Raw genomic sequence first — 18,017 nt, forward strand, 5'->3', positions numbered from 1 at the left:
GGACATGAAACTGTAGCTGAACTGGAGTGCTCTAACATCTGTGGAGTCAAACATTATGAATAATTTATTAAGGGGATTGCCATGTTTTTAATACATTAAAATTACATAGTGATAAAGTCATGATGACATTATAAAAGTCTTGATGTCTTTTAATATTAACCTGAGAGGTTTTCCTCTGGGTGCTCAAATTAGGTTTTGCTGCTGCCACATGTGAGCCTCCAAACCTTGACTTTTCAAACTAAAAAGATTTGTCATGGTTAGTGATAACAAAACCCTAACACTATAGTTAAAGGTTGAGATGTTTCAGTATCTGCAGTGATGCATGCAATAGTGTGGTCTGCTTACCATTGACAATGTCAGTTTAGGTCTCTTTGCAGGACATGACACATCGCTGACAGAGGGTGTGCTTTGGGCCGGGGTGCTCTGTGATGCTTCCCCTGTGACTGGTGGATGAACCTGTGACACATGCATAAAGTACAAAACAGTCTTCCTAATGTGATTTTAGATATAAAGACACATTGATGTTGCAAACACATCTATCTATTTATGCAACTTGAACCAGGCTAATTGAAGTTACCTTGTGAAAGCCACAAATACATGTCTGAGCTTCCTTCAGAAGAGTGGTCTGTCCCCTCATTTGCAGAGGGCACTTTTCTATCTGTGAACATGAATTATACCTCTGACACTGGATCTCAAAACAGCAATAAGTCATCATAATTATATCAATATAACATTGTATTTTACATGTAATTACTTAACCATACACATAAATAAAAATACCACAATGTATTGTCAAAAAAGTTTGTTAGTTTGCCCATGAATCTAGCTGCATAACTTACCTTCTGATACATCTCATGCCATCTTTTTTGTCGGGGAGAAGGTCTATTCCCCTGTGTAGATGGCCAAACTCCTGTTTGGGCAAAACTCTCCAGACGCGCAAGCCATTCAGCATTACTCATGCCTTTGTGAGACTTAGCTGAAGCCATGTCGTTGCCTGAAACACTACATAACACGTTACACTAACTGCCATTGTAGCCTGTAGCATTTACCCTCCTGTTGTGTTCATTTCATGATAGCTAGTTGTGTTCCTGGTCCAGAACGACCGCCATATTATAGCAGATTATAAGTTCATTATAATACACATATTATCTTACATATAACATGTTGTGATTTATTTATTTATTATTTAATGCCATGTCAGCAGCAGGGGCTATATTCATGCCAAGAGGAAACATTTCAATTGCACAATTCAGTCATATATATAATGTCAAAACAATTATATAACATTTATATATATATATATATATATATATATATATATATATATATATATATATATATATATATATATATGTATGTTTGTATCTATGTGTGTATGTTTGTACAAATATAAAAAAATACATATAATAAGATTATAACAAGAACAAAAGTATAAGAACAATTACATAGAGTCTTAACAAGTTGTGATAGATCTTTCTATTATGGCTGTATGTCTCAATGACCTAGGCTCATACAACACGTTTATGAGTATAAATAAATAAATAAATATATAGCATTATGGATTAATTTGACTAAAACAAATACTCAGATTAAACATATTGTGGTCTTTCAACTGTGTCCATGTGATAAGGGCATGAACCTGAATGTATAAACTTATCCATTCACTTCTTTTGACTGGTCATAACATATGTACAAACATATAACATACGTGTAAAAGTTAAACAAAACATTAACATTTTCCAAATTTATTTTGTGTGTTCAAATGCCGCATTTGGAAAAAGCTGTGGAACCTTATGACAATTAAATAAAAAGCTTTTTTTTTTCATTGAGAAAACTTGTTAATCGGTTAAATTCGACATATTTACAGTTACGTTAGCTCCGGTCGTAATAGTATTTACACATCAGTGACAGTTGACGTTACGTAGTATCAAGCGGTAATCATAGGCTAATTTACATGGCCAATCTTGCTATTCCTAAAGAACAAAAATCCTAAACCATTTCATTCATATCAAGATATAAATAACATACATGAGCGGAATGTAAATAATTTAACGTTACCTGAGCGGAGATTACATGCAATTGGCGAGGACGTGCGTGATTGGTGTATGAGAAATAGACCTTGCCATTTCATTGGACGCGGAAAAATAGAGATCGCAACGTGATTGATTTATAAAAGATAGAAGTCGTAACGTGATTGGTTTTTAAAAGATAGAAGTCGTAACATGATTGGTTTTCAAAAGATAGAGGTCATAACGTGATTGGTTTTTAAAAGATAGAAGTCGGCATACTATTGGATTAATTTTACAGACTTGTGGTTGTCAGGTAGAGCTATTTCGGCCACAACAAGCTCCTGCTTAGCAAGCAGGGATTTCAGTGAGATCACCCTACTCTTTGTCACTGGAGAAGAGCAGAGCAGAGATGAGCCCCCAGACAATAAAAACAGCTGGCCAGTACGGGATCGAACCCGCGACCTTGGCGTTATTAGCACCACGCTCTAACCAGCTGAGCTAACCGGCCTCCCTTAGCCATCTGTCTCTACCCGATTGAATAAAAAACTGCCTCAATGTTAATGAACGCAACGAGACAACAAAGCTTCACGTTTTATCCCGACCAAGGGCTCGTCCGGGATTTGAACCCGGGACCTCTCGCACCCAAAGCGAGAATCATACCCCTAGACCAACTAGCCTTCCTGTGCTGGGCCGAGAAAACAGAGCTACTGCAGCATCAATAAAAGAAGGAACATGAACTAACGTGGAAGCAATCAAAGACCTCGAGACAGTGTTAAAGGCTAACGAACGCAAGTTGGCCTCTTAACTGACCTAAAAATGTGGCTGTGTCTAACATGTAGAGGGATGTTAGGGAGGACAGCTGAAACTGTCAGATGTCACTTAGACCAGCGGTTCTCAATTCCAGTCCTCGAGCCCCCTGCTCTTCACCGTGTTGGTAAAAACCCTTCTTTATATTCATACAAAACATCTCTCACTTTTGTTATCCCCACATCCATCCATTTCTTTAAAAACAATTCTTTGTCCTGTTTTCAAATGTTTTTGTTTAAAAACAGAGGTTGATTTAAAATGTTTTCTCTCCCATGTGGATCATACTCAACTTTGTCTAAAAATTTTCCCCAGGCACTAAACATCCTGATCCCCTACAAAACCTCTGTACTACTTCCATTACTTTATTAACACTCTCTATATCCTTAACTATTATTGTTGTATTATCTGCATATTGAAATATTTTTTCATTTCCCCCACTTCCTTCAATGTTTATCCCTCTTATATCTTCATCTATTTTAACAGCTAATCCCAATGGTTCTGCAACTAAAGAATATAAAAGCGCTGATAATGGACATCCTTGTCTTATTGACCTAGTAATTTTAAAACATTCTGTTAAAAAAACGTTACTCTGTATTCTTGTTATTGCTCCCCTGTATAAAATTGTAATCCACTTGACAAAATTATCCCCAAACCCGTACCTTCTTAAAATTCCAAATTAATAATCATGCTCCACTCTATCAAAGGCCATTTCAAAATCCAAACTAATAACATATCCTTTTTTGTTCTTTTCTTTCATATATCTTATTCTATCTATTATACTTAAAGTTGTGTTCGCTATATCTTTCCCTTTTACTCCATACACTTGATTTGTTTTAATTATGGTTGGCATTACCTCTTTCAATCTATTCGCTAAAACTTTTGTTAAAATTTTCAAATCTGTATTCAGCATTGTAATTGGTCTATAATTTTTTAGGTCTACTTTATCTCCTTTTCTTTTATATATCAACTTTATTAATCCCATCCCCATTCTCTGATTCATTTCCTCTTTTTTTAAAATGTTCTTTTAAAAACTATATAAAATTCACTCCCCAAACCATCTATACCTGGACTTTTATTTTGTTTAATTCACTTATTGCTCTTTTTATCTCTTCTTCTCTTATCTCTTCATCACAGTCTTTTTTGTCTACTTCTCCTACTGTTGTTTTTATTTGATTTAGTAACTCCAATTTCTCTTCTTCTTTCAACCCCTCAGTACTAAACAGATTTTCATAATATGCTTTTACTTCTTTTAATATTTCCTCATTTGTTTCCGCCACTACACCATTTTTCCCTTTTATTTCTTTAATCATTCCAGCTTTCTCTCTTATTTTTTCTAGATCAAAGAAAAACTTTGTACATTTTTCACCCTCCACAGTATATTTAGCTTTACTCCTTAGTCTTGCAGCTTCATATTTTTTCTTTCAATAATCCCTCCAATTCTTTTATTTTTTGTATATCTTTCCCATTCTCATTTAATTCATTTTCCAATTTTTCTCTTATTTCTCTCTCCTTCTTCCTCTTACACATCTGTATTAATTTGCAATACTTTATTGTGAATTTTTTTACTAAATATTTAAAGGGGGGTGAAATGCTATTTCATGCATACTGAGTTTTTTACACTGTTAAAGAGTTGGATTCCCATGCTAAACATGGACAAAGTTTCAAAAATTAAGTTGTACGTTTGAAGGAGTATTTTTGTTCCAAAAAAACCTCTTCCGGTTTGTCACAAGTTTCGGAAAGTTTTTTCGAGTATGGCTCTGTGTGACGTTAGATGGAGCGGAATTTCCTTATATGGGTCCTAAGTGCGCGCTCTTCTGCCGGAAGAGCGCGCGCTCCCATATAGCAGAGCACTGAGAGGCTGAGCGCAGCCTGATCAGAGCGAGAGCGTCGCGAAAAGTCACAAAAGAAGTGTGTTTTTGTTTGCCAGGGCAAGACAACCCTGCACAGATTACCAAAAGAGAAACAGCATTAAGGGACCAGTGGATGGAGTTTATTTTTACAGAGCATCAACGGAGTTGTGCAAGTGTTTTTGTTTGTTCCCTGCATTTCGGATTGCACGTCGTTTATTTCTTAAGGATAATGCAGTCTCAACGGAAAAGGGTCACAATTGTGTGTTGGAACCACATGAGGTGAGTAAAACTGCTTCAAATATCTCTGTGTTGTTAGCTTAGCTATCAGCTTGTAAGCACATCAAGTAAACAACATGCGATGTTGTCATCAAACTGCACTTTCCACATGTACAGCTTTAAAAAAAAAAAAAAAAAAGACGACATAAAGTGGAACTTAGTCATTTTCCAAAACCGCTAAGCAAATATATACAGTTTCAGTACATACCACATAGCATACTGCTGATGCTGCTCTTGTTAAATTTCAGCCTCTGGATCTGTGTAACAGCTTCCACATGCTCTCAACTCAAAAGCCTACTGGCGCTTGTGATTCTTTAGCTCCGCCCACACGTCACGCCTCTAGGCGCTCGTGTTTTCCCGGGAAAAATCGGTACAGACTATCTTTCTCTTATAAATATAATAAAAATAAAGACTTTTTGGAGTTATGAAGGAAGCAGTACTACTCTATAGGTACTCAAGATTAACAGGATATTGTGTGAAAACGAGCATTTCACCCCCCCTTTAACATTTTCCCACCATATCCTTTTATCTTCACTGTACATTTCATTCTCCTTTTCTTTTTCAATAATTTCTTTAATACTTAACACATACTCCTCATTCTTCAAAACCTCTACATTTAAAACCCATACACCCGGCCCTCTTTTCACTGAACTCCAGTCTACTTGTATAAAAAGTGGTTTATGGTCACTTAAGCTTGATTCTACATATTTCATGTTACCAATAAAACCTTCAATGTTCCTTGTACATAAAATAAAATCAATCCTTGTCTTACACATAAAATTACCCACTAATTGCCTCCTTGAATATTCTTTCTTTTCTTCATTTCTTTCACTCCATACATCAATAATATTATTTTCTTCCATTAATAATTTCAGTTCTTTTCTTCCTTTATCATTTTTAAAAACCATTCCCTCACCAATTTCTAATTTACTGAAAACAGTATTAAAATCACCCATCATAATAACTTCTTTATGCTTTTTTAAAAAATCTCTTAATACATTAAAATATTCCTTCTTCTCACTCTCTACAGTCGGTGCATGAATATTAACTACAATAATTTTTTTCTCCTCATACTCCATTTCAACCGCAAAACATTTCCCATCTATGTCATTATATATTGTTTTACATGATACCCCACAGTTTTCTTTTAATAAAATCGCAACTCCTCTTCCCAGCCTCCCATCACCATTGTTATAAAAAATCTCTCCACTTCAACTTTTCCTTATTTCAGTCATGTACTCTTCCCTCCAGTTAGTTTCTTGTAATAAAATCACATCCTCTCCTTTACACATTTCTTTCACTTTTTCAAATTTTCCTACGTTCGAAAGCCCTCTAGCATTAAAAGTAACAATTCATAAAAGCATAAAACATATAATAACATGCATAAAACCCATAAACTCAGTCCATCTCCTCCAAACCTTTTAGCAGCTCATACTTATTTGCACACTCAATCCCATCTTCTTTAAGCATTCTTTTTCTTGCAGTATCAAGATTGGGCATTACCTTTACAGATCTTCTTCTTTTCGATGATTTCCCCTGCGTCTCCTCATTTTCTTTTCCTTGTTCACACTCTTTTGTAGCATCATTAATTTCTACCGCGTCCATCTCCTTTTGCACACTGTCTGTCACATCCATCGGTGTACATACAATTCCCTCCTGTTGTGCATCATGCAGTACTTTATTCCTTTCATCAACCAGTTCCACATTATCCAAAGCATTTTGCAAGCTGTCCGTCAAATCCATCTGTGTCCAAATTCCCCTATCCTGTTATGTTTGTATGATCGGTTTGGTATACTCTTTCTGTTGTTCTATATCCTTATTTAATTCCAGTCCTTCACCACGTGCTCTTTCTCCAACGTCTCGCTGCTCGTTGTCTCTTTCATGCACCTGCCCGCCCACCTGCTGCTGCTCCTCCTCCTCACCCTGCATCCAACACTCACACTTATTTAAAACCAAATTGCATTCCGGGCACGTCACAGTATTGCAGTTTCTCGCGAAGTGGCCTCTTTCCTCGCATTTTATGACACTTAAACTCCGGGCAGTCCTTCACCACATGACAAGTCTTCACCTGATGGCTGTGCATCACCCTAAAGTATTGTGGACCCTCTGCCGTTTCTATTTTTGTGCTGTACGGTAGGGAGGCCACCTCCTTCGGAAACCGCGCCTTTACATATCTTGTCCCATCCTCGATGCTGGAGCCCGGATAAACACAACGCTTTATTTTTGAAATTGGGGAAACCCCCCAAACCTCCAGTTTATTTAAAATCTCTTCATCAGCAAGTAGACGGGCAGATGCATGAAAGAGACAACATAATCTCTGTTTTGCAGTTTCTTTATCTCACAGTTCACTCCTTTAATTAACAATCCCTCAGTCAGTTCATCACAAGTTTCTTCTTTTTCCATTGTCAGTTCATATTCCTTTCCTTGTCTTGGCCTCAGTGCTAAGATTTTACCATATCCACATTTGTCCGTCACCGCTTTAATAATATCCACAGCTTTCACCTCACTTACATTCTCCACATTCACAATCACAGTTGCCTCCTTTAAGTATTTCCTTTCACCACATGTATATCTTGCATCTTGATTTTTACCGTGTCCGGCTCGTTGTCGATACTCCAGTCCCGTGTCGTTTGCCATGCATCTCTCCAGCCAGTCCAGTGTCGTTTGCCAATAATACATCCATTGTACAAAAACACCATAAAAAGATAGCGAGGTCTGGAATTGTTCCAGAGGAGGGACGGCCTCTTTGCATCAAGCCCGTCATTCCCCGCTATGCCCGTCATTCTTGAAAGGCCAGGGGAATTAGCTCAAATGGTAGAGCGCTCGCTTAGCATGCGAGAGGTAGCGGGATCGATGCCCGCATTCTCCAAGTTGGCTCCTGCCCTTTTACTCACACATCCCTAAATCAGTGGTTTTCAATCCTGTCCTGGAGGCAACCCTGTTCTGAACATTTCGTATGTCTCCCTTATTAGACACACCCAAATCAGGTCTTGAAGTCTCTATTAATGAGCTGATGATTTGAAACGGGTGTGTTTCAAATGTGAAGAGCAGGGGGCTCGAGGACTGGAATTGAGAACCGCTGGTCTAAGTGACATCTGACAGTTTCAGCTGTCCTCCCTAACATCCCTCTACATGTTAGATACAGCCACATTTTTAGGTCAGTTAAGAGGCCAACTTGCGTTCGTTAGCCTTTAACACTGTCTCGAGGTCTTTGATTGCTTCCACGTTAGTTCATGTTCCTTCTTTTATTGATGCTGCAGTAGCTCTTTTTTCTCGGCCCAGCACAGGAAGGATCGTTGGTCTAGGGGTATGATTCTCGCTTTGGGTGCGAGAGGTCCCGGGTTCAAATCCCGGATGAGCCCTTGGTCGGGATAAAACGTGAAGCTTTGTTGTCTCATTGCGTTCACTAACATTGAGGCAGTTTTTTATTCAATCGGGTAGAGACAGATGGCTAAGGGAGGCCGGTTAGCTCAGATGGTTAGAGCGTGGTGCTAATAACCAAGGTCGCGGGTTCGATCCCCGTACTGGCCAGCTGTTTTTATTGTCTGGGGGCTCATCTCTGCTCTGCTCTTCTCCTGTGACAAAGAGCAGGGTGATCTCACTGAAATCCCTGCTTGCTAAGCAGGAGCTTGTTGTGGCCGAAATGGCGGTACCTGACAACCACAAGTCTGTAAAATTAATCCAATAGTATGCCGACTTCTATCTTTTAAAAACCAATCACGTTATGACCTCTATCTTTTGAAAACCAATCACGTTACGACCTCTATCTTTTGAAAACCAATCACGTTACGACTTCTATCTTTTAAAAACCAATCACGTTACGACTTCTATCTTTTATAAATCAATCACGTTGCGATCTCTATTTTTCCGCGTCCAATGAAATGGCAAGGTCTATTTCTCATACACCAATCACGCACGTCCTCGCCAATTGCATGTAATCTCCGCTCAGGTAACGTTAAATTATTTACATTCCGCTCATGTATGTTATTTATATCTTGATATGAATGAAATGGTTTAGGATTTTTGTTCTTTAGGAATAGCAAGATTGGCCATGTAAATTAGCCTATGATTACCGCTTGATACTACGTAACGTCAACTGTCACTGATGTGTAAATACTATTACGACCGGAGCTAACGTAACTGTAAATATGTCGAATTTAACCGATTAACAAGTTTTCTCAATGAAAAAAAAATGCTTTTTATTTAATTGTCATAAGGTTCCACAGCTTTTTCCAAATGCGGCATTTGAACACACAAAATAAATTTGGAAAATGTTAATGTTTTGTTTAACTTTTACACGTATGTTATATGTTTGTACATATGTTATGACCAGTCAAAAGAAGTGAATGGATAAGTTTATACATTCAGGTTCATGCCCTTATCACATGGACACAGTTGAAAGACCACAATATGTTTAATCTGAGTATTTGTTTTAGTCAAATTAATCCATAATGCTATATATTTATTTATTTATTTATACTCATAAACGTGTTGTATGAGCCTAGGTCATTGAGACATACAGCCATAATAGAAAGATCTATCACAACTTGTTAAGACTCTATGTAATTGTTCTTATACTTTTGTTCTTGTTATAATCTTATTATATGTATTTTTTTATATTTGTACAAACATACACACATAGATACAAACATACATATATATATATATATATATATATATATATATATATATATATATATATATATATATATATATAAATGTTATATAATTGTTTTGACATTATATATATGACTGAATTGTGCAATTGAAATGTTTCCTCTTGGCATGAATATAGCCCCTGCTGCTGACATGGCATTAAATAATAAATAAATAAATCACAACATGTTATATGTAAGATAATATGTGTATTATAATGAACTTATAATCTGCTATAATATGGCGGTCGTTCTGGACCAGGAACACAACTAGCTATCATGAAATGAACACAACAGGAGGGTAAATGCTACAGGCTACAATGGCAGTTAGTGTAACGTGTTATGTAGTGTTTCAGGCAACGACATGGCTTCAGCTAAGTCTCACAAAGGCATGAGTAATGCTGAATGGCTTGCGCGTCTGGAGAGTTTTGCCCAAACAGGAGTTTGGCCATCTACACAGGGGAATAGACCTTCTCCCCGACAAAAAAGATGGCATGAGATGTATCAGAAGGTAAGTTATGCAGCTAGATTCATGGGCAAACTAACAAACTTTTTTGACAATACATTGTGGTATTTTTATTTATGTGTATGGTTAAGTAATTACATGTAAAATACAATGTTATATTGATATAATTATGATGACTTATTGCTGTTTTGAGATCCAGTGTCAGAGGTATAATTCATGTTCACAGATAGAAAAGTGCCCTCTGCAAATGAGGGGACAGACCACTCTTCTGAAGGAAGCTCAGACATGTATTTGTGGCTTTCACAAGGTAACTTCAATTAGCCTGGTTCAAGTTGCATAAATAGATAGATGTGTTTGCAACATCAATGTGTCTTTATATCTAAAATCACATTAGGAAGACTGTTTTGTACTTTATGCATGTGTCACAGGTTCATCCACCAGTCACAGGGGAAGCATCACAGAGCACCCCGGCCCAAAGCACACCCTCTGTCAGCGATGTGTCATGTCCTGCAAAGAGACCTAAACTGACATTGTCAATGGTAAGCAGACCACACTATTGCATGCATCACTGCAGATACTGAAACATCTCAACCTTTAACTATAGTGTTAGGGTTTTGTTATCACTAACCATGACAAATCTTTTTAGTTTGAAAAGTCAAGGTTTGGAGGCTCACATGTGGCAGCAGCAAAACCTAATTTGAGCACCCAGAGGAAAACCTCTCAGGTTAATATTAAAAGACATCAAGACTTTTATAATGTCATCATGACTTTATCACTATGTAATTTTAATGTATTAAAAACATGGCAATCCCCTTAATAAATTATTCATAATGTTTGACTCCACAGATGTTAGAGCACTCCAGTTCAGCTACAGTTTCATGTCCACCCTCTGATCCTCATCCTCCTCCATCCCCCAAACCTCATCAGCCCGTCATCCAGTCCTCCTCTTCCTTCTTCCTTCCTCCACCTCAGAGTTCACAACGCATCATAAAAACAGCAACGCCATCAACTGTTTCTGAGAATACTGTTGTGAGGAGCCCAGTAAGATCTCATTCAAAATATAGCCATGTCTTCATCATTTAATGCTCTCTTAGCTTTTATTTAAACCAGTGTTTTTGATAATATCAGCAGGTCTCATCTCAGCCAGAAGATCTCCCCCTTCTGTGGCCACAGACAATGCCACAGCAAGACCAGAAGTGGGTGTCAGAAGCACTTTTTAGGGTTGGTGCAAAGGGAAAGCTGGAGCTGCGTGAAAACCTACAGTTGTGGTATCACCCCCCACCACCAGCCCTGTTGTACCACCAAGCTCCAACACCTGATAGGTTTTTTTCACAGCGTCTCTTGCTCTGGATGCCATATAAGCTGTGGAAGGTGCGGCTCCAGTGTACTAACCCTGCCTGTGCCAGGCAACAGCTGTGTGGTGGTGGACTGCACAGGAGGGTACGACAGGTGTTAGACATTGACAGATACTACAACCTGGTGACAGAGACCCTGATCTGCACCAGGTGTAGAACCAGCTATCTGTCCTGGAGTCATGCTGTGCTGCAGCAGTTGGACCTGGCCCATCGATCTGAATTCAGGGTCATCCTCACACGCAAGTAATTATTTTGCAGTCATTTTCACTTATGTACTACCCTTTCTGATAAATATTTCCTACAATAATTAGATACCTTATAATAAGATACTTAAATGAATGCTTTTTTCCAAGGTATGCCTGTGACATTCGGGTTCTTCGCTTGCTGCGTGAGAGGGGCATGGGGAATGGCCCAGTGAGGATCATCGGCCAGCTGAGAGAGAACCACAGTGAGGAGTGGTTGAAACGTGCGCTTCGGTACACATCAGAGTGTGTGGCCTTTTTTGATAATCGTGGCCTGCATCCGCTGCACTTCCAGGAGCCACCACCACTTGCTTCAGTACCCAGCTACAAATGGCTCCTCACTGTATATAGTCAGGACATTCTCAACAGGCTCGATCACATAAAGGCCAGCATAACATCCACGTATGGATCAATCTTAAAAATGGATTCAACTAAGAAGGTCAGACAAGCTGCTTAATTGACTGTACCCTTATCTATAATGTATTGTTAGACCAAGAGAGCTTTATTTTTTTCAGTGTAACTGATTTGGATGCATGTTGTATTATTTGCTATGCTTATTGTTTCTTTCAGATCACCAAGAAGTTGAGCGGGCCTGCGAAAGGCACAGCACAGTGGCTTACCTCAGTGGGCAATGAGATAGGTCAGGTGCTGATGAGTGTCCTGACTGCGAATGAAGGGGCTGGGTTAGACCTCATGGCTGCAGGGCTCATGGAGCGATACCGGAGTGCTGGTGTTGATCCTCCCACTATCATTTATGTGGACTGTGATTGTTGCAAGAAAGTGGGAGAGACTAAATTGAAGAGGCGGTTCAGCGGCTGGCCAGATGTCATCGTCCGCCTAGACATTTGGCATTTTATGCGACGTCTGGCAGTAGGGTGCACCACTGACGCCCACCAGTTGTACCCTACTTTTATGGCAAGGCTGTCATCCTGTATTTTTGAGTGGGATGCAGGGGATCTCACTCTGCTGAGACAGGCCAAAAGGGAGCAACTCATCCAACAGGGCTGGCCTACTCTGTCGGAGGCAGAACTGGACCATCATTTAACTAAAGCTGAGCTGCTCCAGCACTGCAGGAGGAGAACACGGGGAGAAGAAACCACTTTCCGCCTCCTTGATATGCTCATCAGAGAGCTCATGGGTGGCAAGGGGAATGATGCTCTTGGTGTTCCTCTACTTGACAGTGTGAGAATGCAGCACATCTGGAATGTCCAGAGGCGGCACATCACCTGTATCCAAGACCCTCCAAATGTGCCGCTCTATACTGAAACTGGAACTACAAGCAAGGGTGGGGTGGTTCTAAAAACTTATCGTTGTGCCAGAGGCTCCACATCCCTGGAATCATTTCACTGCCACCTAAACAGATTTATTCCAGGTTTGTCATGTCAGAATATACCACATTTTGCCACTAATTCCTGTTTATCAAGATATTTGCAGATTAAATTTTCTGTTTTGCATTTTCTCAAAGCAATATTTGGCTTTCTATTTCTTTTTCTAGGGAATAGCGCAAACAGCCTGAACTTCCAGATTTATCTCCTGGAAGGTTTATTACGCTGGAATCAGGACCGCGCTGAAGCTGCTGTTGCAGATGGAGGTTCAACTCTGCGCTCTTACACAGGGGAGCTGGTTTACTCTGTCAATGAGAACTACAATAAGTTGTATGGCAGGAAATTGGTCCCTAGCTTCACTCCACCTGCAGTATACACAGGTAAAAATATTTTGATAAATGCAGCTCATGATGTAGCATGTTTTTGGTAAAATTACAAGTGCTTTTGGACAATAATAATGTAATTTTGACATATCAGAGAAAAATTATACTACCAGAATATTTATACATTATTCTGTGTTCTAGGTTTCAGGGCAGAAAATAAAATACATAGTAGAATATAGAGTAATCCTGTCTTTTTATGATACCCTCTGAATTAGATATATATTGTTCATACAGAAGTGGACAACAAAATATTTACTGCATTTCTAAATAAACCTTTCTGCATAATTTCCATTAAAAATGTTTCCTGTTACAAATATTTCCTCAGGGGAGCTCATTGGAGTACAGTACTTGTTGAGGCAGAATAGTCAGCCCCTGGAGGACATGTGCCCTACCTCTGATAGGACCTCTCAATTGCTGGAGGAGATAGATGTGGAGGAGCAAGTGGAAAAGGATGAGGGTTTCATTGATTTCTTTGGAGAGGAAGCCACAGTGGCAAATCTTGTGGCATCAGATGACTTAGTCCTTTCAGGTCCACCAGTTCTACCACCTGCACCAGTTCCCAGTGTCCAGGCTCCTACAGCTGCACCACTGCCCAGTGTCAAAATTCCACCACTGCCCAGTGTCCAAACTCCACCACTGCCCAGTGTCCAGACTCCACCACTGCCCAGTGTCCAGACTCCACCATTGCCCAGTGTCCAGACTCCACCATTGCCCAGTGTCCAAACTCCACCACTGCCCAGTGTCCAGACTCCACCACTGCCCAGTGTCCAGGCTCCACCACTGCTCAGAGTCCGGGCTCCTTCAACTGCACCAGTGCCCAGTGTAGCTGCATCACTGCTCAGTGTCCAGGCTCCACCATTGTTCAGAGTCCGGGCTCCTTCAGCTGCACCAGTGCCCAGTGTAGCTGCACCACTGCCCAGTGTCCAGACTCCACCACTGCCCAGTGTCCAGGCTCCACCACTGCTCAGAGTCCGGGCTCCTTCAGCTGCACCAGTGCCCAGTGTAGCTGCACCACTGCCCAGTGTCCAGGCTCCACCACTGCTCAGAGTCCGGGCTCCTTCAGCTGCACCAGTACCCAGTGTCCAGGATTCACCATTGTTCACAGTCCGGGCTCCTTCAGCTGCACCAGTACCCAGTGTCCAGGATCCTTTAGATACACCAGTGCCCTCAGCAATGGTAAAATTTCCTTTTCTATACGAATTGTCACTCATTTAGTTATCTGCCATTAAGCCGTAAACTTACTTAACAGCATGTAAATACCTAACCAACAGTTATATATTTCCAGGCTGTTGACGAACACTGCATTCCTGGAATGGACCGGGTGGATGCGTTGGCAGAGTGTCTGGTGGAGCTGCGCACACAGACAAGCCTCACACTTACCAACCAACAAGTTGCGACCATTGTGGGTCTGTGGCAGAACCTGGACAAATTTGATAAAGACAGGGTGGTGTATGCTGCTCGTCATCAAGACAGGCTACTTACAGGACGTTTTAGGTCCCCAAAAAAGAAAGCTGTCTTCACTCCTGGTGTCGACAGCACAAAAAGGTGTGTTTTGGGTTCTAGCGGCTCTCCAGCACAGTGGCCTAATTGCTGTCGCCTTGTTGAAATGATTTTCATAAGGTTATGTAACATCCACCGAAGCCCCAAGAAACAGCGGACAGAATGTCTGTCTAGATGGGATCTCATTCTTCGTGATTACAGAAAAATTCGGCAGCTAATCCTGAGCAATGGAACGGTGATGAGTGACACAACCCTTCAGCTAGTTGAGGTAAATCAGAGGACCCTTACGACATGGCACAATAACCGTTTAAAGGGTCAGGAGGTCTCCTTGCTGTTGCAAGGGCTGGACCTTCCAGAGGCACGTCCAGTGGCTTTGGATGTTTTGCCTCCAGCACGAGTACAGCCTGTTGTGCCTCCACAATATAGCCACCAGTTGCATACCTACCAGATGCCACCAGACACAGCTGGACAGGCAAAGACAAAGTTTAGAAAGATTGCGCCCTCAGCTACCTGTACATCTGCCACAGCAACTTCAATCTGGCCATCAGCCGTACACCCTCAGCGTTCAGCCACGTCCAGCCAGCTAAGGACAATTTGTCCCAGGCCGACAGCACCACACCCATTGGTTCCTGACACACCCACTGCCCCTGTTGTGTCTCAGATGTTTCTGGTGCCCTGCCCAGCCCCATTTTCCACCATTAACCCTGGAGCAATTTCCTCTGAGCCACCTGCAAATGACACAGCCACTCCAACCAAACGATCGTACAATCGCACTGTAAAAGCAAATTCGTGCAGAAAGTGTGGCCAATTTCGTACTCAAGAAACTGGCCATAGCCAGTACAAAGGCAAAATATATTGCCCTAATAAAGAAACAATTACAAAGCAGCAGTGGTTACAGATTATGAGAAGATAACTCATTTATTTATGTGTGATACATTCATTTTGTTCTCTTGGTTGGATCTGTTCTGTTTTTTATCTTCCAGCCATATTTAATGTTAAAGAGTTATACTGTGCACTTTTTTTTATCTTGTATTATTATTATTATTATTATTATTATTATTATAAACATGTGGGTATGTATGTGAATACACTATAATACATATGGAAATATATATACATATTAAATAAAGTTAAACTATTATTATTATTATTATAGAAAGGTTTATGTGTAGAGGAAGCAGTATAAAGTAAAATACCAAAATGTGTAGATTTTGATGTATATATTTATATATTTTTTTGTACTTATTTTATATAGCGTGTGCACTTAAAATTCTTAATTTTATATTGAATTTAGTACTTTTCCTACATTTTTTTAAATATGTATATAGTTAATAAATATATTTCTCTTTGACTGGTGTGTTGTATTTATTTGTTTTATTGAATGTAATGACATTCAGTTTACAGTTAAATTCAGTGTCACGTGTAGCTTTGCAGTAAGTAATATGATACAATAAAGTGTGAATGCCGTAATAAGGAGGTTATTTTGTCCCTACTGCCACAGGAAATGATTGCCTTAATAAATGCACTTTGACTAATGATAATGATAATGAGAATAAAATAAAAATCAATCTTAGAAACGAAAGAATTATTAAATCAAAAACATTACTGTCAAAATCAATCTTAGAAACGAAACAATAATTAAATTCAAATACATTACTTTTAAAATCAAACTTGGACACGAAACAATCGATTTACGATTTTTAACAAATACACGCATAACTTTATGTGACAGCGTGGATTCGAACCTACGATTTCCTGAATTTCTCGCGCTTCTCTTCCTCTCTCTCCCCTCTTCCCCCCCTTCTTATACAGACAATTGTTCCCCAGCTTTGGCGGAGTTGGGAGAGCGTTAGACTGAAGATCTAAAGGTCCCTGGTTCGATCCCGGGTTTCGGCAAAATCTCCCACTCATTTCCTCTTTTTGAGGCGGGCCAGTGACCAAAAATCACTGGGTTCCAACTTCTCTGTATAACTGCTTCCCCACTGCCACGGAGCTATCTGTTTCCCAGTTGGCCACCAAACAAGCAGTTTCGGTTCCATGGTGTAATGGTCAGCACTCTGGGCTTTAAATCCAGCGATCTGAGTTCGAATCTCGGTGGAACCTGTGTGGTTTCTTGCCGCAGGAAAAGAAAAAAACAGCACTAGTTTGGCACTGGTGACAGTCTTTGTGGCCCTGTGAGCAACGGCTGCTCCAGGTAAGGTTTCATGGTGTAATGGTTAGCACTCTGAATCCAGTGATCCGAGTTCAAATCGCGGTGGGACCACTTTTTGCAACCAATTTGCGCAGGACCATGTCTGAAATACTTTTTGGCAGCTTTGAGTCCAAAAAAATTAACTAACGTAGAGACTGTGGCAGCATTGCATCGATGCCCAGTCGGTCTCTTTAGGGCAGTGGTTCTCAAACCTGTCCTGGAGGCACCCCTGCCCTGCACAGTTTGATTGTCTGCCTTATTAGACACACCCAAATAAGGTCTTGCGGTCTCTATCAATGAGTAGATGATTTGAAACAGGTGTGATAGATGAGGGAAACATTCAAAATGTGTAGGGCAGGGGTGCCTCCAGGACAGGTTTGAAAACCACTGCTTTAGGGAACTGTGTGTAAAATGGCAATGTTTTGCAACCAATTTGCACAGGACCATGTCTGAAATACTTTTTGGCAGCTGTGAGACCCAAAAAAAGCTAACGTGGGAGTGTCGCAGCATTCCGCAGTGCTAGACACACCCAAATCAGGTCTTGCAGTCTCTATTAATGAGCTGATGATTTGAAACTGGTGTGTTAGATGAGGGGAAATGCAAAATGTGCAGGGCAGGGATGCCTCCAGGACAGGATTGAAAACCACTGATTTAGGGATGTGTGAGTAAAAGGGCATGAGCCAACTTGGAGAATGCGGGCATCGATCCCGCTACCTCTCGCATGCTAAGCGAGCGCTCTACCATTTGAGCTAATTCCCCTGGCCTTTTAAGAATGACGAGCATAGCTGCGAATGACCGGCTTGATGCAAAGAGGCCGTCCCTCCTCTAGGCTTGCACCTTTGCACTGGCCGCGATTGTGTTGTCGAATTAACAAAGAGATTTAGCTTTTGTGTTAAAGGACCTTCTCGGTCTTGTTACGCCAGTATGCATGTGCGGATTCTTGTATTATGCAGACTAC

The 18,017-nt window shown here is 40.3% G+C and overlaps 6 non-coding genes across 6 annotated transcripts; 3 read left to right on the forward strand and 3 right to left on the reverse strand.

Moving 5' to 3' along the window:
• Positions 1 to 2,444: 2,444 nt before the first annotated feature.
• trnai-aau (transfer RNA isoleucine (anticodon AAU)) lies at positions 2,445 to 2,517 on the reverse strand. Its single transcript has one exon. It is a non-coding gene; the product is annotated as a tRNA-Ile (tRNA).
• A 97-nt stretch (positions 2,518 to 2,614) lies between these two features.
• Positions 2,615 to 2,686, reverse strand: trnap-ugg (transfer RNA proline (anticodon UGG)). The gene has a single exon. It is a non-coding gene; the product is annotated as a tRNA-Pro (tRNA).
• Positions 2,687 to 7,738: 5,052 nt separating this feature from the next.
• Positions 7,739 to 7,811, forward strand: trnaa-agc (transfer RNA alanine (anticodon AGC)). The gene has a single exon. It is a non-coding gene; the product is annotated as a tRNA-Ala (tRNA).
• A 421-nt stretch (positions 7,812 to 8,232) lies between these two features.
• On the forward strand, positions 8,233 to 8,304 carry trnap-ugg (transfer RNA proline (anticodon UGG)). The gene has a single exon. It is a non-coding gene; the product is annotated as a tRNA-Pro (tRNA).
• A 97-nt stretch (positions 8,305 to 8,401) lies between these two features.
• trnal-uaa (transfer RNA leucine (anticodon UAA)) lies at positions 8,402 to 8,473 on the forward strand. The gene has a single exon. It is a non-coding gene; the product is annotated as a tRNA-Leu (tRNA).
• A 9,272-nt stretch (positions 8,474 to 17,745) lies between these two features.
• Positions 17,746 to 17,818, reverse strand: trnaa-agc (transfer RNA alanine (anticodon AGC)). Its single transcript has one exon. It is a non-coding gene; the product is annotated as a tRNA-Ala (tRNA).
• Positions 17,819 to 18,017: the final 199 nt, after the last annotated feature.

This window comes from Carassius gibelio, chromosome A23 (genome assembly GCF_023724105.1).
Source record: "Carassius gibelio isolate Cgi1373 ecotype wild population from Czech Republic chromosome A23, carGib1.2-hapl.c, whole genome shotgun sequence".
Lineage (NCBI taxonomy): Eukaryota > Metazoa > Chordata > Actinopteri > Cypriniformes > Cyprinidae > Carassius > Carassius gibelio.